Genomic DNA, 25,717 nt, shown 5'->3' with positions numbered 1-25,717 from the left:
ACCACTGCAGAGTATTGATCTGATGTTTTCTGAGAAATATCCAATGACTCCAAAATCCTTTTCTTGGATTGGAATCATGAATTTAGAGCCCATCACAGCATTTGAGCATTTACAGCTGTTTTAACCATTCTGATTGCTTTGTACTTGTTGACATGAAATTCCATACTCCATTACATCATGCAGTCAGTGAGTCTCATAAGTTTTTCTGCAGCTCCTTGCAGTCATCTTTAGTTTAGTGTCTCCTGAATAATTAAACAAGTAATTAATAACTGTAACATAACATATACACATGAGAGGACTGAACAAAGATAGGGCAGGCATTTCTTAATGTTTCACTGCTTGACTTTGCAGGTTTAATTCTATTTTATTATTTTAAAGCTATAGTTTAAAAATGCAGTTATATTGTCTCAAGTGGACATTAGTAAACAACTATGTGTATACACACATGCACACACAGTCACAAATATACATATGGTCACTAAAATAAAAAAAGTTTAATGGTTTTAAATGTTCAAAACACTATTCAGACATATAGAAATTCATAAAGAAAAAGAAGAGTACAACTTATCCATATAAATACACACAAGAACAGAGACAAGCACCCACTCAGCGTAAAGAGATTGTGTACTGCAGTCAATTCCTCCAAGACACCTTAGCATACAGGAAAGTGTATGAATGGCAGTAGGCATTCTTCCATTATACATGAGGAGCAGTTGTCTTGTAGTCAGCACATCTTCATTTCAAGTTACATATTCAGAAACCATGACCTTTAAAGTAAAAAAAAATAAAAAAAAAGCAAAGAAATGAAAAGCAAGTTTGTTTTATTCACGGCTTGGAGTTTTGCCGTGTTGTGTGATTGACACAGAAAGAAAAATTATGTTGTAGAATTCCATGGCAGACAGGCCCAGGGCTATTCAGATGAGAGAACTAATAACCATGCCGGCAAAAGAAATTTCTTATTAAAACCTTGTTAAGGAACTACAATAATTCATTAAGGGTTATATCATTATAAAAATCCATCATTGTTATAGACTGTTTCCTGGGGCTTCGGTTTAGTAAAGTTTGACATGCCCTTTATGCTCTGAAATTAGGTAAAGCTAAAAATGATTTATGCACCAAAAATGTTAAACATTTTATAAAGCAAAAAATAACTATGCACAGCTTCCTAACCTTGGCATAGTACCTCAGGGGTTCACAGCCTAAGAAAAAATGTCTTATAAAATGGACAGTTTAAAGCCTTGTCTATTCAATGGGTCAAAACTTGCTTACATTAAAAACAGCAGGACTACAAGTGTCTTCAGTGGGAATAAACTTCTGCACATGGAAAATAATAATGTGAGAAGAACTAGGGGTAACATCAAACTGATCTAATGATATAAGACCAAATAAAATAATAAAAAAAAGAACTAAAAAGTAATGAAGACAAAGAATAGAAGAAAAAAACCCGCATCAAATATGAGCAACTGTGATTTAAAAATATTATGTGCTGAGGCTCAATAGGTATTTTGCAGGATTAATTTCTATCCTTGTTCCATACATATTTTCACTTCTGGCTAAAATTATGGAAATCATCTTCTCCCAGGACAAAACCTGTTTTATTATTTGAAATGAAATGAGGAAAACTGCATCAGATGCAAAGATTATTTAAGGTTCCCTCAGAGAACTAATGGGCAAACAACGTGCAAATCTTTGCCTGCATAACAGTTTGTGGAAAACACTATGTTACCCATCATGGCTACAAGCAGTACCACAGTGACATTAGCAGCAGAGATCAAATTCCATCCAGAAGGACAAACAGCTCTGAGCAGAGCTGTGGAAGACTGTCTGTCAGTGGTGTAGATTCATGATGAAATGGGTTGTTTAGACCCTGTCTACTAGTGGGCAGTGGTACAAATGAACACTAGCCAGTCCCTCACCAGTCATCAACCAGATGTTTATATCCAAAGTTATACACTTTTTCATATGCATCATTAAGATCCATTCAGATAAACCCAATGCTCAGTTTTATTATATGCCCAAGCCACAGTACTTCCAGAATGCCCAGACCAGTTATTTTTGCAGTTAATGCTGAAATTAATAGAAATATCTCACAGTGATTGGCACACTTTTTGGCTGTCATGCTAACAGGTCAAGTGCTGAATGGGTCATGGAAACTGAAATAAATTTTCACTTTCAGAATGGTCTTTGTCAATCAGAATTGGGGCACACTGGGAAGACAGCATAGGTAAGTCTGCATTACTGAAACTTCAGCTGTACTAGCTTTTTGGAAGGTGGCTGATTTTTGTCTCCACAGTTAAGAGAGAGGACTCTCATTGGCATGGCCATCAGACATTCTTTGTACATACTACATTCACATATGGCCACTCGTGCATGCCCTTGGTGAAAATGTAAATGCATATGAGTTGTAATGCCCGAAATGTCATTTTGAGCAAGAGGAAGCATACATATAAAGACATTAATTTCTTGTTAGCATAGCTGAAATCTGAACAACCTAATCATTATTATACCAAACCTAATTTTTAAAGAAAAAGAATGAATACTAACACAGCTGAAATGCTATATGTGCTCTTCTTAATTTCTAGCCCTTTTCCTGGTGGTGTGCTTGCCCTGCCCCTTCTCCTTCAGGTCCTAATGTTGGTGGTTTCAGTTCTGGTGTGTCTGTGTGGGTTATAACAGCAAGTTCTCAGCAGCTGGATTCCTTTCCCAGGAAGCATGTGATATTCATGCTGATGGTGTCTCTCTTCTTACTGTAGGGCTCACCTGGGGTCATTGTTCTACGTCTGATAACATGCTTCCACACTTTGTTCTTTCTCCATTGCTCTACAGCTGGATTTACTATCTTGGTCACCCCTAAGCCCAGCTTCGCTCAGCTACAGGTCTGCTTGTCTATAATTGACCATGGGTGAATTGTTTATTGCTGTGGGGTCTTCAGTTCCAGCCTGCAATCCATGCCCTATCACTCCACTCCTGTGCTTCTCCACACTGCAGCTTGTACCCCCACTTCTCAAGGACTCTGTTCTCAGACCAGGCCTGCATTTGTCTGCATTAGAGAATTGCATCAGTCTGTCACTGTTAAACTGAGTGAAAAAAATGCTGCAGGTGGGTGAGGACAAGTTCAGGCAGAGCAGGCCTGAAGAGCTTCAGCCCTCACGTATTTGCGATCCCAGTACAAAGCTTATGGCCTGTTGCTTACAATAATAGTACCTCATTACAGGATTACAGGGTAACAGCACATCCCGCCTATATTCCATGCACAGAATTTTTAACAGTACAAACGTTTCTCAGAGACCAGTGTGCTTCCTCTGTAAGGACAAAATACACCTATGAATGTTCCCATAAACACAGAAATCCGAACCCTCTATGGTATGAAGTTACCCCAGTGATTCTTTGTAATAGGCGTTTAATTGGTACACGAAAAATAGTGTTTCTTTTTATTTTAACCAGAAAGAACAACGGCTGACATTTCAGTATTAGGGAGGAATAGGCAATGAACTCTCCCCACAAGAAAAATCTCCCCTCCCCCTCTGACATTTACCCTGGAAAGGATATTTGACATCAGGGGCTGGAGGTATGGAAAGATGACACAGGGAATAAAGGGGAACAGGTCACCAGTCAGCTCCAAATGTAAATAAAATATAGACACAGGGGTCTTTCTGGTTTCTTTGAAAGTCCAAAGCTGAAGCTGGATGTAATACTCTTCATAACCCCTTCCTGACGTCAGATAGAGATTAGATTCTTCTTTTCCCTGGCAATATTTTGAAATGAAATAGGTAGTGCCACCTGCTGTGAATATTTAAACCTTTCTCTCTCACAGCTCTCTGCAAATGAATAGGTTCATTTATTTTAATGTAACTCTTTTTAGTATGCACTTCAGGTGTGTAATCTAAACTATCCAATTCATCAGCAGAATTGTAGGTAAAACAACATATAGGATTATTACACAGAATGAATGCAGGAAAATGTGTCAGTCCAGTTTAAAAAATACAGAATTCCTGTCTATCCATAATTGTATGGGAATAATTTTGATTTCTGCTTAACTGCTATTTTGCTCTCTTTGCTGGTTGCCAGCTGGTGTGGACTCGGTTCAATGTGTTCAGTGTTAAATTTTAAAGCCCTACGTGGTTGCATCCTAGTTATTTAGTTCAGTTTTCACATGAATAAATGCAGTAAGAGGGTGGTGCCTCTTCGACCTCCACAGCATGTTTTGTCTCACCTGTGCAAAATGAAGAAATAGTTAGGACATGCTGCAGTCTCTCTGAATTGCACTGACTCCACGGAGTGGTACATAGAGCTGAGCAACAACACTTTTTATGCAGTTTTGCAAGCACTCAGAAAATAGTGGTGAGCAAAAGTTAGCTATATTTATGACTTCAGCTACTGTTATTCCAAAAAAGTTCCAAGTGCTAGTTCTCAGCAATGAATGCATTGGCACAACATATTTTCCAAAGCAGTTAGGTATGACAGGAATTGGACACTGATGCCTATCAGACTCTGCTGTGGCTGAACTGATTATTATATTGTAGATAAAATGTAGATATGTTGGATATAATATAGATATGGTAGATACAGTAACCATTCAAATGGTGCTCTCTCATATTAATGTCTTCACTAAATGAGATGAATATTCTGTTCTGTTCTATGCATTTCACTATAAGTTAGGTGATCTATCACTCAGGTTACTTATCATACTCTGTATAGGATTATGTTTTTCTCTAACTGACCCAGGGTATCTGGTGTTACACATCTTCCAAAAATGCTTGCTGCTCCCCTAGACTGTGTTCCAATACTGCAAGAATATTTAGGCCAGCATTTCTTTTAAATACATTTACCACACCACTTTCTGTCTCTCGTGTTAATATCTCAGCCAAATACACCCACACTCTGAACAGGATTGGCTGCAGGGGCATACAGCTGTCACCATTTCATGTAGCCTGTATCACACGTATGCCATGATTCAGAGCTAAAAGGCCACAGTGTAGCAAATCTCAGATGTATTAGGCATTCTAGTAAATCCATGACTCACTAAGTTGTTTCACCTTCTTGTGGTATTGCTGACATCTTGAGCTCTGATTGTGTGATTTGCTGTCGTTCATGACAGAAAACTGTCAAAATGAATATACGGTTAACCACTGAAGACAAACTGACCTGACTCATGCTCTGTCCTTATTAGCACCTCTTCCTTCCATCAATGGCCAAGTCTCCACTTGCACAGAGCCTAAGTTGCACTTTTTCCTACAGGCCAAATTTTTTCTACAGACCTATCACCACCTGAATGCCTAACAGGGGCATGTTTTTTTTCAGTTAAGAGCAACTAGTGCTTACTCCGGCTGATGTAGTTCAAGAGAGTTTTATCTTTATCTTTACCTCTTTTTCTGGTCCTATCATTTCAGCATAGCAGCATTTTTTATTGAAGTCAGAGCAAATTTATATGTACTGAGATTAATAGATCATCTTTCCCCATTCTAATTCAAAATAAATTAAAAACTTCTCCCTTTCTTTTCCTCTTTGTGCTAATGATCTGAGCTGTAAGTGACACGTAGAGTACCTGCAATCATAGAGTGGTCTAGTTCTACAATTCCCTTCATTTTCTCTTTCTTTTTCTCTTTGTTCTTGTTTCCCTTGATTATTCCCCAGAGGTGCATTTGGCATGAGCAGGAAAGAGAGAGAAATGCAACAGGCAACATCCTTCAGCAACACCACCTTCCTGTACTTAAGTTCTTGATAATTTCATAGCAAAAAGCACCAAAACAGGTCCAGCAGAACAGAAATGTTTTACTTGTCTCTGTTACAACCAGAAGATGTGCTTTCTTGCAAAACAAATGCACAGCTATGTTGCTGAGCCAAAAGCACACTCAGCAAAATAGAAGAAAAGTCCTGATTTACTGGGAAGACTGGAACTGCTCTGCAAATGCAAACTATCACAAAACCATTTAAGCTGGTTTGATATACTCACCTAAACTGATTTGAGTCCCAGGAATGGTATAAATGTGTCACGTTTCGAAGAGGATTCTGGCTTCCTTTTATTTTTCCTCTCATCTTTGTGAATATGTTGTATGTATGTGATACCAAAGGAAGCGCAATTTTTCTTCCATGTTATAAAGCAGAGAACAAGATAGAAAGCAAAAAACACTTTCCATGAAAGATCTCAGACAGTCTTTATGTTATACCATGCTTCCTCAATAGCACCATTTGTAAAATTACCTTAAACAGGCAAACTCCTTGAAAAGTTGAAGATGTATGAAAGCAAACACTATGGTAACAGATAGCTGCAGTCACACAGCAGGCATGTGGCAGTGGAGCTCACAGGTGCTTTTTTCTCTGGAGAAAGACATGCAGCACTAAAAACAGCAGCAAGCTTTTAGCAAAGATGCCACTGATGGCCCGTTTTATCAAAGAGACAGACTAGCTGCAGAGAATTTCCAATCCCACCACCTAATTTCAAAGAAGACACATAGAAGCATCTAGTGAATGCAGGCACTGTGATTCCACAGAGCTTCTCATGACACGTGCTGCCAAAAACCCACGTAAAAATATCCTCTTTGATTTAGTTGCAAGGTAGTTTCCTGGTGGTTGGGGTTTTTTTTTCAAGGTTGCTTTTTTGTGGGTTTGGGGGTGGTGGGTTTTTTTTAAACAGCAAAAAAAAAAGCTTTGTTTTGTTTCCTAACAAAGAGCCTCTTCATTGATACGCTTCAACTAGACAACTATTGTAGTAAAGACATGGATTCCTCCAAATGCCAAACTGTGTCTGATACAGAAGTTGAATAACTGAAGCTAAAAATAAAATATAATTATTTTCATTTAAATTATTAGTCCTCTAAGATAGACACAGAAGAAAGCCAGTTAAATTTCTGAAATGTCAGTCTTTGAAAATAAGTTTGGCATATATTCTTGTGCAAACAATTGCCCTCTTCCTTTTCCTAACAAAAAATATTAGGTCTTTGACTGTACTTGGCAGAATCTGTCAAAATTAAAATTTACTGTTTACTAATCTTCCTAAAAAGTTAAAGGGAGGAATACCGAAAGGGTATCCTGATTCTGCCTTTGAAAAAGACTTTAAAATTTAACTGCATACATAATTCTTGCATAGATTCAAATACAGAATCCAACTGAGTGTATTCCATAGGATCTGGTCTTTATTTTTCAGATCAGTGTTGTATAATCTGTGGTGTGAACACTTTTCGTGTTCTATTCTTTTTATACCACCATGCAGGGGCTCTGCAGAGATGGCTAAATGCCTGCTCACTAAGGAATGTACAACTTCCTACCTTGAAGATGCTTTAATTAAAAAAAAAAACCAAACAACAAAACCCAACAACAACAACATAAACCCCAACAAAAAAAAACCACCAGAACAAGGAGAAAGGAAGGGGTTTTTTCTCACCTTCTTTTACCGGGAAACCAAGACCTAGAAAGAAAATATTGGCCTACACTTGAAGTTTTTAGAAGTACAGGCTAGCTAATCAAAGTGGTGGCAGTCCCAGGCCTGAAACGTAAAAACATTTTGTGGGGGAACTGCTGGCACCAACAATGGAAAGTGAGCTTTGTGTGTCCTAATTCTATGATCTGCCCTTACAGGTTTTTGATGACTTCCCACTCCAGGACAGCTGCCAGTGAACTAAAAATACATCTGCACATCCAAGTACAGGTAGGATGAGGTACCACAAAAATCACCATTGTACTTGTCTCTTAATCGTTTGTGATTTGGTTATTCATTTTTCTATTTAAAGAAGCGCCCATCCAATGCCTTAGGCAAATGTGCATAAAACTTGAAACAATCCCATCAGTGTTTTCTGAGGACTAACCAAGCAGCTGGTCTGAACAGAAAGAGCTTTCACCAGGGATCCTGATTGCTCTCAAAGCAGCTCTTTGTCTCCCACAAAGGTGCATTTCAGCAGACCTGCTGGAAGTCTTATGTGACATGCAGACTTTCTGGGTAAACCAGTCTCCAAAATCTGCTTTTAGCTCCTCTGGCAGCTTTCCTACTCCAGAGATTTCTGAGCTTCTGTTCTTTGCTCTGATGCAGAGATGTATGGTGGGCAGGGTAAACACATGGGGTAACAGAACAATGGCACATATGAGTCTGGCAGTGAAGATGAGCAGAAAGGGAATTAAGAGATGGATATTTTGAGGAGATAGGAGGGCTCAGATGTCCATTTATATATGTAAAAAAAATAACACCTTTAAAACATTCTTTTGCCTTCACTCTGCCAATCAGCATGCATGGGGATCAAACATCTGGCACTATTTTGTGTCTGAAGTTTGAAATTTATTACAGAAAAAACCAACTTTTAAAAATTTGTCACTTTGTATCTGATTTGAGTGCCTTCTGAAAACTAAAAAAGACAGCTAAGGAAAAGTTGCCATTACTTTGCTAGAGAACTAGAGGATCATCCGTGTGTTTTGAGGCTCACACAGTGACAGAAGTTAATTTGAGTCTTCACATCACAAAAGCCATGTCAGCCCTAATTGTAGTAGTGATATGGCAGCAGATTTCCTTATCATAATATTCAATACTTATATTGATATAAGCTTAGTAAGAATAGTCTTGTGAAATGAGATTTAGATCCAGATTTAATTTACCTGAATGTAGGTGCCTAAAGAAAAGATAGATACATACATTTCCTATGTACTTAACAGGATTTAATCAATACAGCCAATGAAGCCTGGAGACTAAATCAAAGGACCAGCCTTTAAAGGTCTACCTAAGAGTGAGCTGAATTACCCTCCAGGCTCTTCAGACTGTCCTGATCTACAGCCTCCTCCCAAAGTGCTAGAGGACCACAGGATGATCTCACGTTGACTTTAAGCCTCATTGATTTCAGAAACTACATGTTTGTCCTAGTCCTCAGTAATGCACTTGCATCTGTACACAAAATACCTTACCTGGAAAGTCCTTCCTATACACCTTAGTGTAGTGAGATGGGGTCAGGGCTCCTGGTAAAATACACAGGTACAGGCAGCCTGATTTCAGAGCAGCAGACTTTTAGTTTAAGGGGCTACCCTCAGACACTTACCTCCCTATTTAGTCCTCAAACAAAATTAGTTACATTTTCAGAGTGCCCAAGCACTACCATTTCCTGGTGAAGTCAGTGTTCTCACAGACTAAGGAAAGTTTCAGAAATTGATTGGCCAGCAGGCTAACTTTAAAAGACATAGCCATGTTTATTTCAAAATGAAAATAATCATATTTGGGAGTCATACTGACACCCAATGGTGTGAAATCAGATGCTGGGAAATTTGAAACATTACAAAGCCACAGTAAATTTATAATCCAAGTAATACTTAAGAAATGGTAAAAAGATTTATGTACATGAATCAATAACCTATTTCAGGAATAAAAAACCATAACAGAAGTTTTACACAAACTGAAAGAATGGTAATGGATATAATTTAATGAGAAAACTTTAAACCTTGAAGATATGATTCCTGCAGCACCTAATACTCAGCATTTTGATATCAGGGTACCTCTGGAAACCTAAGAATGAACTTCAGGACGGCTTTGGAGTTGTTTTTATGCTGTGGCAAAGAGAAGACTGGAAAACAGTTTAATGTACATCTAGGGCAAAGAAGCCAGTAGTATGCAAATGTATACAGAGAGAAAAGAGATGCCTGGAACCCAAACTGTTTATGGATTTGAAGTTTTCCAGACCTGTATTTGTGGTTCTACTCATAGCTGAAGAATCAAACCATGAACCTCTCATTACTGTTTTAAAAAGGTCTGGAGAACATACCTTCTTATATATCAAGATTGTTGTTAATATTGAACAAAAATGGTCCAGAGTTGTGTGTGTGATCATGCTTATAGACACCTATATCACATGTGTGCACACATGCCCTGTATTACTTACCTATATTTAACTTGATTTAACTTGATTCTTCTCTTGTTCTGATGTAATAATTACCTTTCAAAGTCAATGCAGCTCTAAATGTAAATAGAAGGAGAATAAGGGATTTGTTATTGTTCTTGGTTTGGGGAGGGGTATGTGTCTTTCTTTTTCTTTCTTTCTTTCTTTCTTTCTTTCTTTCTTTCTTTCTTTCTTTCTTTCTTTCTTTCTTTCTTTCTTCCTTCCTTCCTTCCTTCCTTCTTCCTTCCTTCCTTCTTCCTTCCTTCCTTCCTTCCTTTTCTCCCTCCCTCCCTTCCTGCCTTCCTTCCTTTTTTCCTTTCTTTTCTTGTTGTGGAGCTGAACCTAAGTCTAGCAGAAATTTGTGATTTGAAAAAAAAAAAAAACCACGAACATAACCTAGTTCTAGCATATAATTGTTCCTTTTTCTTCCAACTATGTAGGAAAGGTTGTCAAATGCACTGTGATCTTAAGTTCAGTCTTTCTCATAATGGTGCAAATTAATATTTATTTAAATCCATAAGAGCAAGTAGGGTTAATCAGAGCCACATTGGTACAAATAAGAGGAGAATCAGGTTTCAAAAGATAACATCTTGCTACCTGTTACAGAAGCTGTCAAAATGGACAAAAAAAAACACCTGTTATGTTCATCCAGAGCATGTACCTTTAAAAACAGAACTGTCAGTGATTGATGGAGTTCAAATGAAAGATACAGCAATTATAATGCTGCTACATATGTGAATGTCTCTCTCTGTACACGAAGGTCACTTAGGCATAAATGTTTTAAGTTGACCCAGGCATGTTTTTCTGCCAAAAAAATAAAATTAAATGTAAAATAGAGTTAAAAGTAAACTATAGTAGGTATCCGTTAGATATTTCAAGTTGAATTCACCAATCAGTTTCTGGGAAAAACAGGGAAAATTTGATTATTCAAAGGAGTGCATCAAATTAAAAAAAAAAAAAATTCTAAAATAACTGAAAGAGATTTTATCTAGCAGTTTGGGAACTTACTAGATGTCGCAGACCCAAGTTAAATCTGCATGCTTTCTGTGGTGTTGTGAGTCTACGTCATTCAAGAGAAGGACTTCAAGAATTGTTCTTCCTGCATAGTTTTATGATGTAGGCTGGCATGGGACATTTTCAGTACTTTAGTACCTTCATGTACTTTCAGTACAGTAGAGACACCATGTAAATATGCATTGAAGCTTTAACTGGAAATTTTGTTGGACTAGGCTTAGAATCAAAATTAATAACTAGATTTTTAGCAATCAATTTAATTCTCATTCACTCCTTGCACTCGATGCAATGTGACAAATGAAGGGATTACTGCCTCTGAATATCTTCTAAGTTGATGGTTAAGATACTGCCCTTCAGTACTAGAGCTCAGTGACAACATTGCCTCTACCTTTTTGACCTTCAAGGGAATTAGTGAAGCATTTCTTACAGTATAACTTGTTATCCATTTTGCACAGGGAAACAAGACTGGAGGAGAGTGAGAGTGTGAAACCGGTAAAGGCACCTGAAGAAAAAATTGAATTTAAAATCAAAGGGAGAAAGATGGAATAGAAACCAAACAGCACAAGCAAAATTTGTACCCCATTATTCCTTCCTGCCTGTTAACAATAATGACCCACATCCTTATCTGTCGCAAAGGAAACAAACAGCCTTTCAGAAAGGTAGAGCAAAAGGCAGAGCTGACAGTTCTGCAGTCAGCTCAACAACAGCAGAGTCTTTGTTGGATGCTGTCTGCAGCATAAGAACCAGGCTGTGATACCCTTTATAGCCCTCTTACAGAAACATCTCATAACTACTAATGATTGATGCATCTTTTATCAAAAACACATAAAAAATCCAGTAACTGGGTCTCTCACATTTACGTGGCATTTTCAAGTGCATGAAGAACAATTAAAGCTGGCCACTGGGACAATCTCTTTTTTGTCATAATTCACTAAGGGCTGGGGCTTCAGTCATTGCATCTTCTAAGGCTCTACAATATTTTTCTGTGACTATAAAGGAGGCTTCTGTTCTGCAGATTTTAAGACTGTGGTAGGAGTATTTTTGTTGCGATTGTTCGCAGCTGAAGGAGAAGGTTATTTGTTTTACTAAGATAAGGTTTCTAAAACATCCTGCTTAAAAAAATACAACAAAAATAGATGATGTTTTCTCTCCTTTTCTAGTTATCTATTATTTTCTAAAGAAACTGAAGTGTCATCTTGCTTCCCGGATAAATTATCTTTTTGTTTAAAACACAGGCGAAAAATCTCCAAGATTATTTATAAATAAAGGTCAGGTGAAGAGGTTCAGTTTAGAGTAGGTATTGCTAAACATAAAGTTGTTTAGCTGGACTTCCAAAAAAATGGATATTTTTCTTTTCTTTTGTTGAACACTCTTGTGACTTTTACACTACCCTGGTTCCAGTAAGATCACCAGAGTCAGAGGTACTAGCGTTGCTTTTGCCCCTTTTGTGATTCCTTAGTACAGCTCGGTCCACTACAAGCTCGAACCAGCTCAGGCGATGGCCAGTCTGGGAGTGAGCTGAGGTCAGACACCATTCCCAGTAATCAGTTTGTTTGCAGTTACACAATTTAGATGTTAGAGCATCCAGCCATTAGCTACGATCCATACTGTCCTGACTTAACAAGGGTTTCTGCCCTGTTTCTTAGTATAGGTGTAGTCTTATTGTCATATCAGAATTTCACTCATTTCACACTGCATGTGACCTTTGGCAACAACTCTAAAATGAAGAGTAAAATTGGAAATCATTTCATTTGTACTCTTACACTGTATCAAAGACACGGTTTCAAATTGCTTCAGTACCAGATAATTATCGTAAGGTATCTAAGCTTGCAATATTATAAAAAAAATTCTCCTTGGTTCAGTGAACCCCATGAGCAAAGAGGACCATCATCTTGGAATCAATGCATATCACAGGCTTGAGCCTTTGAAGAGAGTTATTTTCAGAGACTGCACAACCAAAATCTCTCACCTTTATTTACATCATAATTCCAGTTTGAGAACATTTTACATGTCTGTGAATCAGCAGTATAACTAACAGCTCTCACACATACATCTCATATTGAACTTTGTTCTATGGTGAGATATTTATAAGGCAACAGGTCACTTCAGGACTCTGTCCCCCATGTCTCATGTCTGCGCCTCCCCACCCCTCCTTTTCTTTCTTACCTGTAGAGATATAAGACTAAAAGACTATTATATATGGTGACTTGACATAATAGCTTAGTGAACTAATGGTAAACTTCATACATGGGAAATAATAATAATGTTGCTTTTCTTTTTTATTAAGAAAGGAAAATGTTGAATTTCAGATAAAGAAAAAAATGTTTATTTCTGGACATTAAAGAAATATAGGAGAGAAGTCTTAATAATTTTCAAAGTTTTGCCCAAGCCCGTAGAAACTGACTGCATTCCACTGAAATAAAGCAACTACAACAGAATCAAAAACCAGACCAGTATCCTTCTGTCTTTAATATCTCTTCAGTTGGAGTAGAAAAGGATAAGCTCACATGAATGGATGGCATTGCGTTAGGTACAGAAGATTAGATACATAGATAAATAGTAAGTTGTCCTTGTCCTTCACAACTACTAACAAATATCCAGATTACTTATAAACAAATAGCCAGATGAAAGCTGAACTGCGGTCTCTGGAATAATGTTCAGTGAAACAGATTTATAAAACTATTTATATGTCCAAAAAGAAGTGCCTCAGAGGATGTTTGAGGACTTTTGCCTTCTTGGGTGAATGATCTGAGAATCATGGTGCTTTAAAACACTCTTGGTGGCTAGATATCTGCATAGTTATAAGTCTAAACATATAAAACCCCCAAAGCACTTCAGTGTTGCCTAAACTTTGACATCTTCTTTATATGCACAGATTGCTGTTGCTTATTTTTCCAGATAAGGTAAATCACATAGCCAAGGTCACACACTTGAATAACGTAGTATTCCTATTTGTCCAGATGAAACTAAGACCCATCTTTTCTTTTTCTTTCCCTTTCATCCAGAAGGCAGAGGTCTCAAAGGATTGTAGTGCCAGGTCAAAAGTTAAGAGCAATACCTTTAGATCCTTTATTCTGCTAAGGCATCACAAGTCTCTTTTGAGTACACTCTTTTTTCTCTCTACATGAACTCCTGCTGAGAATTTCCCTTCCTTTGGGGCACTATTAGTTGAGTTACTTTCTAGGTTTTCAGAATTTTTATTCACTGTCCTGTCTGCCTGAATCTAATCCTGAGGTTTAAACAGAGGATTTTATTTGGCATAACTTGTTTGTCTCAATATTTAAATGGACTCAGAAGAGAAGTATTCTCTGGTATTATATTAGATAGGTGTCTAGTGGGATACTCAAAATCTTTTTATGTGCGCTTATTTGGTAACAACTATCTGCCTTACACTGTGTTGAAGTTATTATTTCCTGTTGGGGATATTAAAGGAAAATAATATCCCAGACACTTTTCTAAAGCTTTTTTATTTGTGGGTTTTTTTGGTCTGTTGGTTGTTTTGTGATGTCAAATCTATAAACTGGTGAAAAAAGAACAGAAGGACCCAATTATTTCCTAACCTTATGAAAACTGACAATTTAAAAAGCCATGCTAGAATCCAAATGTGAATAAGAACAGCTTTCTGTTCTTCAAATATATAGAACTACCTACCCTAGACAGCAATGATTGTTTCTGCGAGGCACAATCATTGGGCCTGCAGCAGTCTGTGTGGAAATCATATAACTTTCTGAGTAAAGCACAGTATTAAATTGCTGTAGAACAAACCTGACTCCTCTCTCTATGCTGTCTTCCCATAGACTGACTAGAGAAGTTCAAAGGCTTTCTCACCTTCAGTTTCCTTACCCTCTGGGTTTCAAAATATATGCAACTATCCTCAGCACATATATATTTGTCAATTTACAAAGTTAAAGTTTAAGTGACAAATTTTACCTGTATTTATTAATTCATTATTCACTTGTGTTCAGACGCCAGGGACAAGAAAGGTTTGAAAATCTATACTGAACAGAGTGGAAATACCAACCACAGGGATTTTTACAAGGCATTCCTGCTAGGTGTGAGGCACAGGCCCGAAACAAGCTTGCAAGTGATTGTCTGAAGTGGAACAAATTGTGCCCTAGACAGATCTGAGGTAGGAGCTGAGCATATGATTCCAAGAAAGGCGACTTCATCAGAGCAATGGATTAGAAATAGTACCTGTACAGAATGGTTCTTAATGGATGCATTCAGGGCAATACTGAAGTAAGCACTCATAAAGAGGCTTTCCACAAGCCTAGATAAAAATGGAGGAAGGCATTAACGATCCATTCTCTGTGTCCTGACTTGCATGTTTTCGTCTGAGTGGAGTATTATTTTCAGAAGATTCTGATGTGGTTTGAGATGGGCTGTGATCTGTGCCTTGTATGGTGTAGTGGAGGCAGATGTCTGATGAGTAAATCCATGATCAAACTTTGATTTTCAGTTTTGCTGGTTGCCCTAAAGCTCTGACGATTTACTTGGTCTGAGAGCTCCAAATTGTTTAGACTTAAAAGTGTGAAGGAGTTCCAGGACCTTAAGACAGTGGCTTTGGAGGTTTTGTGGAGCTTCATAGACAACAAGCTTTGGCTTGTTATCACACAGTTCTATACACTTGAGCATAAGCTAAAATGTTCACAATTTTACTTTCTTCTTGACTTTTAGAACACCTTCATCTCTTGGGCCTGACAAAGCCCCATCATGCATGCTCTCTTTCTGACATATGTTAATATTGGCTTTCCCACAAACACAAAAGCATTCATCTTAAAACTCTATTATGGCTTCCTAATTAATTATCTAATTATCCCTGTTCATAAAATTGTTCTGCTTCAAATGGATCGGTGTTTTATCTGACAGAATAAGCTCCTATTTAAATATAAACCAAAGTCTGATATTAATAAATATTATCCTATGACCTTTTGTCCTTTTAGGGGTTCTGAAAGACTTTTTTATTATTATTATACTGTTTGTTTCCTAGGAAATTATAAGAAAACATGCAACATTTGCCTTCAATATTATGAAAACCCAGAAAGGTCTCACAAAATTCCAAGCAAACCCCATGAGGTTTGCTGATTTCCAGGTAAAAGCAAACGATTAAATGAAATTTAACATAACCGACAGTAAACCATGGTCAGACAGAATGTGTACTATTTCAAGGTCAAAAGGCAGATGATTCTTTGAGACTAGCTCTGAGGACAGAGTGCAACTTTTTCTTTTCTTTTTTTTTTTTTTTTAATTGCAAGCCCCTTGCGTGCTGTTTTGTATTCTTTACAAGTTTTAATAAAGAACAGTTTGCTGTGGGTACCCAAGGTAAATACATGTGGAGATACCACTTTCCCTCTTAAGAAAAGTCTGCAGTTTACAGTGTTTAATATTTTTATGTCTTTGTGTCTCTATGTATCCTTGATTTCATTGCTCCCTTGGTAGTGTAGCTTATTTTCAGAGTTAAACAAAGGCATTGGCAGAGAAACTACAAAGTGTTCTAATCTCCTGACCCCCACATTGACAGTTCAATATATTTTAGAACAACTAAGGATATGGAAGTGGAATTATGAAACAAGCAGGCACTTCAGAAGAATGTTCTATAAATTTATTGCTTTACTGTGTAGTGGAATTGCTGTAGTTTTAAGAGAGCAAGGACATACATCTGGAAAATAAAACATAATGGTAGTGACTCAGTGGAAGTAAAAGATAAAAACATCTGTCAAATACAATTGTACAGAATAAGCAAGATTTTTGGTTTCATTGGGATTTATTAATGTGATAAATTTCAATTCTTATCTGCTAAATGAGGGTGGGGAAAACTGCCACAGAGCTGATCACTTGCAATCACTTCATAAACTGTTCTGTTTTTATTTTTCACCTATATCTAAAATTCATCTGATTAACTAGGGAAAGGTTTTCTCCCCTCAGCAGGCAGTTTCTTGCAGTAACTCAAAGCACACATAGTCAAGCATCAAATGTCACCACATTGCCATCTTACTGTGAATGACTGGAATTTACTTCCTATTGTTAGTGGTGCTGAAAATTGCTACTAGATTTCACGGAGTTCATAATGTATTGTCTAAACTGAAAACATTTTCAGGGACCGAACTGACCTTTTAGAAAACTGCACTTTCATCCTTAAAATGCTGGACTATTGTAATATTTCATTTAAAAGGTTATTTAAACTTTTTTCTTTCTTTTTTTGGAAAAGGGCAAGGATTGTTATGTGAAAGAAGTATCTACATATAACTCTTCTGTGTCAAAAAAAACAGGGAAGAATACTCATTACTCTAAAGATGCTTCAAGAGAACTATGCAGAAAAGACCACAGCTGCTGTTCTCTCTGAGAAACATGCAGACAATTGTAATTAATATTTAATACTTGTGTTCAAATCCTAACTTACAGCAAGGTCTAATTTTATTAAAAGTGTTAGAGAGAAAGTGTTTCTTTCTGTGAACACCTTGAGAAAAGATGAAAAGCAGAAAATATTTTTTTTTCTATGTTACTGACTTGGAACTGAGATGCAGAGAAATGGTGAGCTGCCCACAGTCACACAGCAAAACCTGCAACAAACTGAGCAACTTAACCCCTGCTTCTTCAGTACCAGTTAAATGTCCCAACAAAAAATATCCTCCCCGTCAATGCAGCTGAAAAGGGTCTGACTGCTTGTAGTGTCTAACCACAATACAGCACCCGTGCACTTCAAAGAAGGAAAAACGAATTGAACCTGATTGCAGAGTTGCCAGCCTGAGGACTGCTGACCACAAACAGCCTTTTCCCTACATTTTATCAGAGGAAGGGAAAAGAAGTATTAAAGATAGGATTAATCCTCTTTAAGGGGGAGAATGTGGGAAATGATTACTGCAAGTCCTGGTTGGCTGTAGTGCTAAGGGATCAGATTTTAGAGAAAAGTAACAGCCTGCCTCTGAATGATAAATGAATATGTGAGCTTCACTGATGGCACACATGACTGTTTTTAGACTTAGAAGAAGTGACAGAGGAAGATGAGCAGTCATGTAAGTGGCAGGGTAAGTGTATTAAAGGCATAGCATAAGAGAAATGAGCTGACATAAAGACCAGTGACCGTAAGGAGAGGTGATAAAAAAAGAGAAGGGAATATATTAAGGAAATGACTTAACTGTTCATGTTCTGAATCTTGTATAACTCTGGTCAATGAAGAAAACAGTATTGTTCAAGGAAGTAAGTGGAAAAACATGGATTTAATAGGAGAGAGAAAGAAGATTTAACTGTATATTTTGCAGGCATCACTTTCTTAGAAAAGTTGACATGTATTTGATGCATTTTTCATAATCACGATCATGAACTTTAGATGGGTATTTGGCATTTCCAGAGACTGACAGAAGGCTCAAACACACATGATTGAGTGAAGAAGACATAATGGGCTAAGGTACAGCCCAACCACGAGTTCCTGGCCTGGCACAGTTGCCAAGCAATGCAGACCATCTGCAACTTTTTCCTTTGAAGTTTGCATGAAATCATGTTGTCTCACAGTGGGCTGGGTTAAGAGCGTACATGCATTAACTGAGAATCAGCCAGTGAATGTAACTTATTAAGCTGGTATAGCCTACGGATTTCAGCTGCAAGCCTCAAACAAAAAATGAGCTAAATGAACTGAAATGAAGCTTTTAGGGACTACTGTAGAATTATTAGACCCACACACAATATTTTCTGCTAAGGAAATATCTATCAAACTTCAGAAGACAGTATTAGACTGAGGACCACTTTAAAAGTGGGCCACTGTTTTCTGGAGACAGAAAGCCATCACAAAAAGATGCTCCACTGCTACAAACTTCTTAAAGCAGTGTGTAATATAACTGAGGTTGTACTTACTGTTACAGCTGCCTGTAAAAGGGAGAAAACTTAAGCTTTCCTGATCTGCTTTCCTGATATTGCCCTACCACCTAACCAGCCACTTGGATCATTTACTGAAGTTGCAGCTGTCTTACTATAAAATCATGTGAGTTTTGTAGGAACAGAGAAAATAAAGAAGTAATCCTTTGGCCCTCCTATTGCCTTGCAGTTGGTGTGGCTGCTAACATCTCTAAGTGTAAAATACTCATAGAATTGTAAAATGATTTGGGCCAGAAAGGACATTTAAAGATCATCTAGTTCAACCACCTGCAAAGAGGAGGGACACCTTCAACTAGATGAGGTTGCTCAGAGCCCTGTCCAACTTGACCTTGAATGTTTCCAGAGATGGGGCATCTACAACCTTGCTGGGCAACCTATCATCCTTTTACATCTTTTTTTAATTCACTTTTCATAGGTATTAAGGACTATGCATAACACAAACAGATGGAATAGTCAACCTAAACTACCCTTTTTGCTGAAGAAGCTGGATAAGAAAAGATTAGAAAAATATTTTCTGCTAAGAAACTCTCTGCCATACCTCAGAATATGGTAGTGTACTGATGTCCCCTTAAAAAGTCAATAAAAAGGTGCCACTTTTTTATTTCTGAGAGACCTTTTACATAGAATTTTAAACAGCTGTGAAAGGTAAGATGCCATGTAAGCAGTAACTATGGGGATAAATACGTTTAATAGTCAGTAATATATCTATGTTGCTGCATCAGAAGCATACATCTTATGGTTGTTGTTTTACTCCCCCAGGTCAAATACGCTGCAGATGTTCAAGGCATGAAATGATACACAGCACTATATTGAACAAAACCAAATGCAACTATAATAGATACTTTAAAATAATAATTTAAAAAAACACCAAACCTACAAAATACAATTTTTACTATTTGTTATCATGAGGAAAAATCCTGGCTGCATGCCATCAATACTTACTGAAAAATGGAGGGGGGACACATGCAATTCTTCCACATTAATTTGACAGATTAAAAACAGACATGAAGTTAAATCTGGACGATACAACCAGAACTATTTGGATAACAATTCATTTTAACACGTGACATAGTAAAACATTGCTCTGGTTCTACACATGTATATTTATTGGCTTTATTTTCTTTTGAAAGAACTATCTGGTTGGAATTTTTCCTTTCCTTTTAAGGACATTATAGTAATATTGTGAATTTGAGTAGAGCTTGTTGATAAATTTCCATCAAAATCTGCTGAGTGTGGAATGTGTGTTTTCCTTTACATTGATATATTTCATGAGTAAATGTCAGATTGCCACCTTTTTTCTTTTTTTTTTTTTTTTCTTTCAGGCAGTGTGTACAGAAAATTTTCTTTCAGGTCAGCATCATGTTAATCATCGCACCCACTGAAGCTCTGCATTTCCTCATAAGAATTTCAGGTTGCAGAACTTCTGGGTCTTGTGATGATGGGGTTTATGGTTCATCACTATGGTGCAGCCACTGGCAAAGATCTTCCTGGAAAGATACCCTCTACACAAAGAGTCCAAAACACATTGAGAAAGAATCAGAACGTGATCAAAAATCAAGAAAATTGTCTACTTACCTATTATTACAGACCAAAACGAGCATAAGAATTTGAAGGATCAGACTCTTAACAATCTTTCTCATTTCAGAACTCATTGTAAATTTATAAGCTGCTATGTTTTCTTCACACATATTTAAACATCACCAAGCAAGCTATATCTGTCCTATTGGTAGTTATTACAGGCGACAGGAATACAAAGCTATTTAGGGACCACAGTTCTAATTTCCATTGATTTCACCAGGGACTCAGGCACCAAAATCCTATTCAGTCAGACACCTAGGGACAGTTGTGAAACCAGCAATCGTTACTTATATTGTTGAGTGCTCACCAATTAATCACTGTAAAACTTGTGAATCGAGAATGACATATTTGTCAGTCCTCCTCACTTCCCACAAACATTTTTGTTGATTTTCGCTTATATGTACAATATGAATTGAGTGGAACAGTGCACTTTACTGAATCAATACAGAGCATGATGATTTAAAGTGTCAGAATATAAGGCACAGATAAGGAAAAACCAGGAGGCAAGAACAGCAACATCACTGAGAAATGAAATAGAATCTGCTGAGAAAAATGGCATAAACACTTGCAATGACAGTAGAGAAAGTTTTGATAGGAATTTGGATAATAAAGGCAGTCAGGTAATTCACTGATGTAGCTACTGATCTCTTGGGCAGTTAGAGCAGATATGGCAGTCCACTCAGCACGGTCTGTTAGAGCTTGGCTTTAATCTTTATCAAGGGAAAAGTAATTACATTGATACTGATTTTGATAGAAACTAAGCAAAAACCTAGGAGGATTCTTTTATTATTTTTTTTAGAAGGAGCTATAATTTGTTGGGAGGGAGGTGCTGTGGACAGGTGAGGGGTTTTTGTTTTGATTATTTTGGGTTGTGTTTTTTGCTAAATAGCCTGTATGGTTAGAGGCAGTTCTGTATATAATGGAGTGATTTGAGACAGGTATAAATAGGGCTTATATTGAGAACATGCAGCATGTAGAAAACAAAAAGATCTTAGATTTAGTGTACCTGCAAGGCTTCTTAGCAGAGAAAGAAGCAGACCGGGTGTGATGTCAGAAAGTCTGACTTTGAGGGAATGTGAAATGCTCAGTGGAATTTTGACTAAGATTTTATAACACTTAGGAAATATACTATTGAAACTGAAATAATGGAAAAATGGCAATTAAAATTCACTCTGGTATAATCCAGCCAGGGAAACAGAGATCACAGTAAGCTAACAAGGAATATGAATAATCTTGGTAAGTGTAAGAGAAAGGAGAGAGGAAAAAAAAACCCCACACTTTTAAAGAAATTTTAAAATTTTAAAAAGAACAGTGAGATAGTAAGGGGGGGGAAACAGAGTAGGAAAAATAAGAAGACAAAGGATAACTTATTTTTCCATGGAAACCACTTTACCTCTCAAATTCAGAGGCAGCATAAATAATATTATCAATAGTAAGTTAATGCAGGTTTGCGGTGCATGTGCTATAAACACTTGTATTGGGTTTGGATAGAATAGAGTTAATTTCTTCACAGTAGCTTGCATGGGGCTATGTTTTAGATATGTGATGAAAACAGTCTTCAAAAGACACCATGTTTTAGGTATTGCAGAGCAATGCTTAGACAGCGTTAAGGCCTTTTCTGCTTTCTCACCCCACCCCACCAGCAAGTAGGCTGGGGACACAGCTCAGACAGCTATACCAAATCAACCAAAGGGATATTCTATAGCATATAAAGTCATGTTCAGAAAAAAAAAAAAAAAAACAAAACTGGGATGTGAATGGAGGTTTGCAGGGGCTGCCATTTCTTGGGGACTGGATGGACATCAGTCACCTGGTGCTGAACTGTTGTTTTTGGCTTTTTTTTCCCCATTTGTTTTCCTTTGGGTATGTTTTGGGGTTTTTTTTGGGGGGTGGGGGGTGGAGTGGTGCAGGCCAGAGTGGGGAGGCTGTGAACAAGTAGTTACGTGGTGCTTAGCTATCTACCAGGGTTAAACCATGACAACACTGAAGGTGTTGGATGGTAACTGAAAACAATCAACCATAAGAAGTAAGACACAACAGAATGAGCTTGCTTACCTACTTTTTTGCCACAGTTTTGGCCCATCCTCTCTATTCAAAAAAGCACTTCAACAAGCAACTTCAGATTTGCTGTAGTTAGTTGAAACAGAAAAGTGATCCTGAAATCACTACTACCAAATTTTGGCTTAGTTAAACCATATAAACCTGTTGATGTTAAAGTTCCTTATGACCTAAATCTTCACAAATCAGGCTTTGCCAATTCAGAAGCACCACTGTGGATAAATTCCAGGCCCCAGAAAAATTCTAACTCAGGAACCTTTGTAATGACAGTAAGCCAAAGCTGACATAGGGATCAGTTGCCTAGAAGTATGTGGCTGGTGACAGACTAGGCACTTTCAGTCATCCTTCCAGCCTGCCAGCTGCATCTCTAGAAGGACATGGGTTTCCTGTAGCTCCCGTGTTGCCTCTGCCAAGATCACACATGTCTCAAATACCCTAAGGCATCTGGTACCATATTTGGGCAATCAGATCACCCCTTGGTGATACAGTTTATTTCAACACTTGCATTTAAAACATATTGAAAGATACAACAGTTAAAGAAAGAATAGAAATAATGAGAAAGATAATTAATCAGGGCTTTTTTGATCAGTGATTTCTAAAAATTAAATAGACATTTGTTACACCTGTAAGATGTCCTGGTCCCAGTCTCCAGCTCATTGAATCAGATGTAGCTTAACTGTGTCTAATACAAAGTGTTACACAGGGATTTTTAAAATAAAAAATCTCAAATTCCATTTGTAGAGTCTGCCTATAAATCTAAATCAGCTTCTTTGAAATTTGTTTACAGTGAAAGGAAATTTGGCTCAAAAATTTCTTTGTTGTGTGTTTTTTGTTTGGCAAAGCTAAAATTTTCAGGACTTGATTGCATTCAGTAGTTCATAGAAGCATATCAACAGAGGATGGACAAGTTTAGTAAAACCTTATTTCTTATATTTCTTTAGGGTTTCTGACTCAGAGCTGTAAAAACCCAGGAGTAAACTAGTAAACTGAAAATGACTCAGCCATGACCACTCGCTCCCCTTTTTCATCTGCTTTATTTCCTTTCACAGAACATTTTATTCCCTTTTGTTCCTGGTCAAAGATTCAATCATTCCCTGCACTTCTCTAGACTCTTTCCTACCCTTTTGCTTGCAAGAGGGATTAGCATGTCAGTCTTCCTTGCTCTCTTTTTCATACCCAATGTCACAGGCTTCTTTCCCCTGCATGGTAAAAAAGACTGTAGAAATACAGCTTTAAATCACTTCTTGCAGTCTGCTAACTTTCTTCTTTTCTTTTTCAAATTTTAAATCATGCCCCCTGTTTCTCTACTGAGTACTCCCTTACTCTTCTAAAAGAATGATTAAGACCATGAGACCAGGCTTTTTGCAATGGATGCCTGCCAGAAACATCTGCTGTGTTTCAGGACAGCCAAACCCCCTTCCACCCAACAGGCAAAAGCCATCCGCTGATGGGTAACAGTCGCTAGGAAGGAGACAGGGAAGACTCTTAAAGTGATGTGTCTATTCAGAGCACTGCCTTAGCAAGGCCAGCCTGTGGCTGCTACTTGTTTTCTGAAGTCATTTCAGCTCTGGCCTTTAGGCACAGAAGGGCTACACCACCTTGTTTTCCACAGGGATGCAAATAGCAGGTGTAACTGGCCATCCACTTGCCAAAATGTTCTAGAGTTGAAATAGGATTTCAAAATGAAATACATTGACAAAGGTGCTGCTTAAAAAACACTACAGGATAATATTTCATTGTGGAAGTACAGCTATTAGAATATGACATGCCCATTCTAGGATTTACAGGCATCACTCTATTTAACCTCTGTAGCAGTTCAACTTGGTTGCTTTAGTTTAATCTCATATATTTTACTGCATTCCTAAATTTACCCAGTAAGGGTAAAAGTATCCCCTACTGGAAAAAGCATAAAGTCCAAAAATACCATAGGGTTTGAATAGATTTACTGTAGAAACTAGATTTCTGTTTTAAACTGTTAGATGGGGAAAAGTCAAATATAAAGCAACTAAAAGGAAATACACTTGTTATAATGTTAAAAATGACAACTAAAGCATTGTAAAAATGCTTCCTATGTCTTAAACATATCATGATTTTAAACATTAAATCTTCGTAGATTATATTTAAAAAACCTAACATTTAAAGGTCTGCATATTTTATGATCCTGAAAAAAACCATTTGCATATTTCCATTTGCTATTTGTTCATCCTGCAGGAATAATACCCATTTCTTTCTTATTTTTTAAATACTCCAAAGCCTTCAGCTAATAGCAAGAGAGCAACAGTTTATTTCAAGTTAATACTGTCTTGGTCACATGAGTCCTGATATTTAAAGTATTTTAATCAATATGAAAGAATAACAGATGCTGAGCTCTTCAAATACAATGATATTTACTGTATAAAGCTTCTTCAGTAGCAAGTTGAAAAATAAATACTTACAGAGATTTTCTTTGCAAAATAAGATTTTAGCCTCGAGGTCTGCATTTATTTTCTAATCTCTCTTTTCTACAAGACCTCTTAAAACATGACGTTTCTCTCCTTGTTCTTTTTCTAACATAACTGGCTGGTCACTCATTTGGTTTTATAGGAATTCCACATTGTCTGCAAACATACAAAACAAGAAATTGGAAGTAGGAAAGTCTTCCAGTTATCTGCCCCATTTCTCCACCTCCAACAGACTGGTCACCAGACTGTGCCAGTCAGTCTAGTTTAAGTCGTATAAATAGTGGAAACTCCTGTGCTTTTCTAGACTCAGTTGCTTACACTACAAAATTATGCTGTTAAACATGACTTTGAATTGTATAATAACATTTGAAAATGTTTTATGTTGTGCTGCAAGTAAGTGAACACGAATGCCATTAAGTAAGCCCTATAGCCACATATGTGGGATTTCTGACTTGGAAATCATACACTGGCTAAAATAACATATCACTGGAAGGCACCCACCTCCAACTTCACCAGTGAAATCTGGGAAGAAACAGTCAAGGAAAAGTGTGGGAGTTGGAGAAAAAAAATAATAATAAATAGAACCAGAAGAAAAAGAAAAGAGTAGAAGTAACCGGTACTGTTGGACTGATGAAAAAGCTGGATAGCCGTTAGTTTAAAATCAATAGTATGTTCAGTCATGTGGTAAGTAGGATTCCATGTGGTTGAATGAGTTATTGATGTGGGAGTTTATTTATTTTGCCATATGCAAGGTATCACAAGCCAAACTTCAGCAGAGTGATAAATGTGGCTGAAAAAAATTCTTGTAGCTTCAGCTGGGAGTTCTGTTTCAGGATATCTCTGCCCACCTATGATGGCCATGAAATGGTGTTAACAAGAAGCGCATTTAAATACCTGGCTTTTGAGGGCTAA

At 37.3% G+C, this 25,717-nt stretch overlaps 1 long non-coding RNA gene across 1 annotated transcript in view; it reads right to left on the bottom strand.

Annotated features, from left to right (window-relative positions):
- The window catches only part of LOC308059784, a 30,555-nt gene extending 11,805 nt beyond the window's left edge, over positions 1 to 18,750 (bottom strand). The window contains exon 1 of the long non-coding RNA XR_013926402.1: positions 607 to 18,750. This is a non-coding gene — a long non-coding RNA (uncharacterized lncRNA). The remainder of the gene's footprint in view (positions 1 to 606) is intronic.
- Between the last annotated feature and the right edge of the window lie 6,967 nt (positions 18,751 to 25,717).

This window comes from Falco punctatus (assembly GCF_963210335.1).
Source record: "Falco punctatus genome assembly, chromosome: 2".
Classification (NCBI taxonomy): Eukaryota; Metazoa; Chordata; class Aves; order Falconiformes; family Falconidae; genus Falco; species Falco punctatus.
This window is presented reverse-complemented; position numbering and strand designations above follow the sequence as displayed.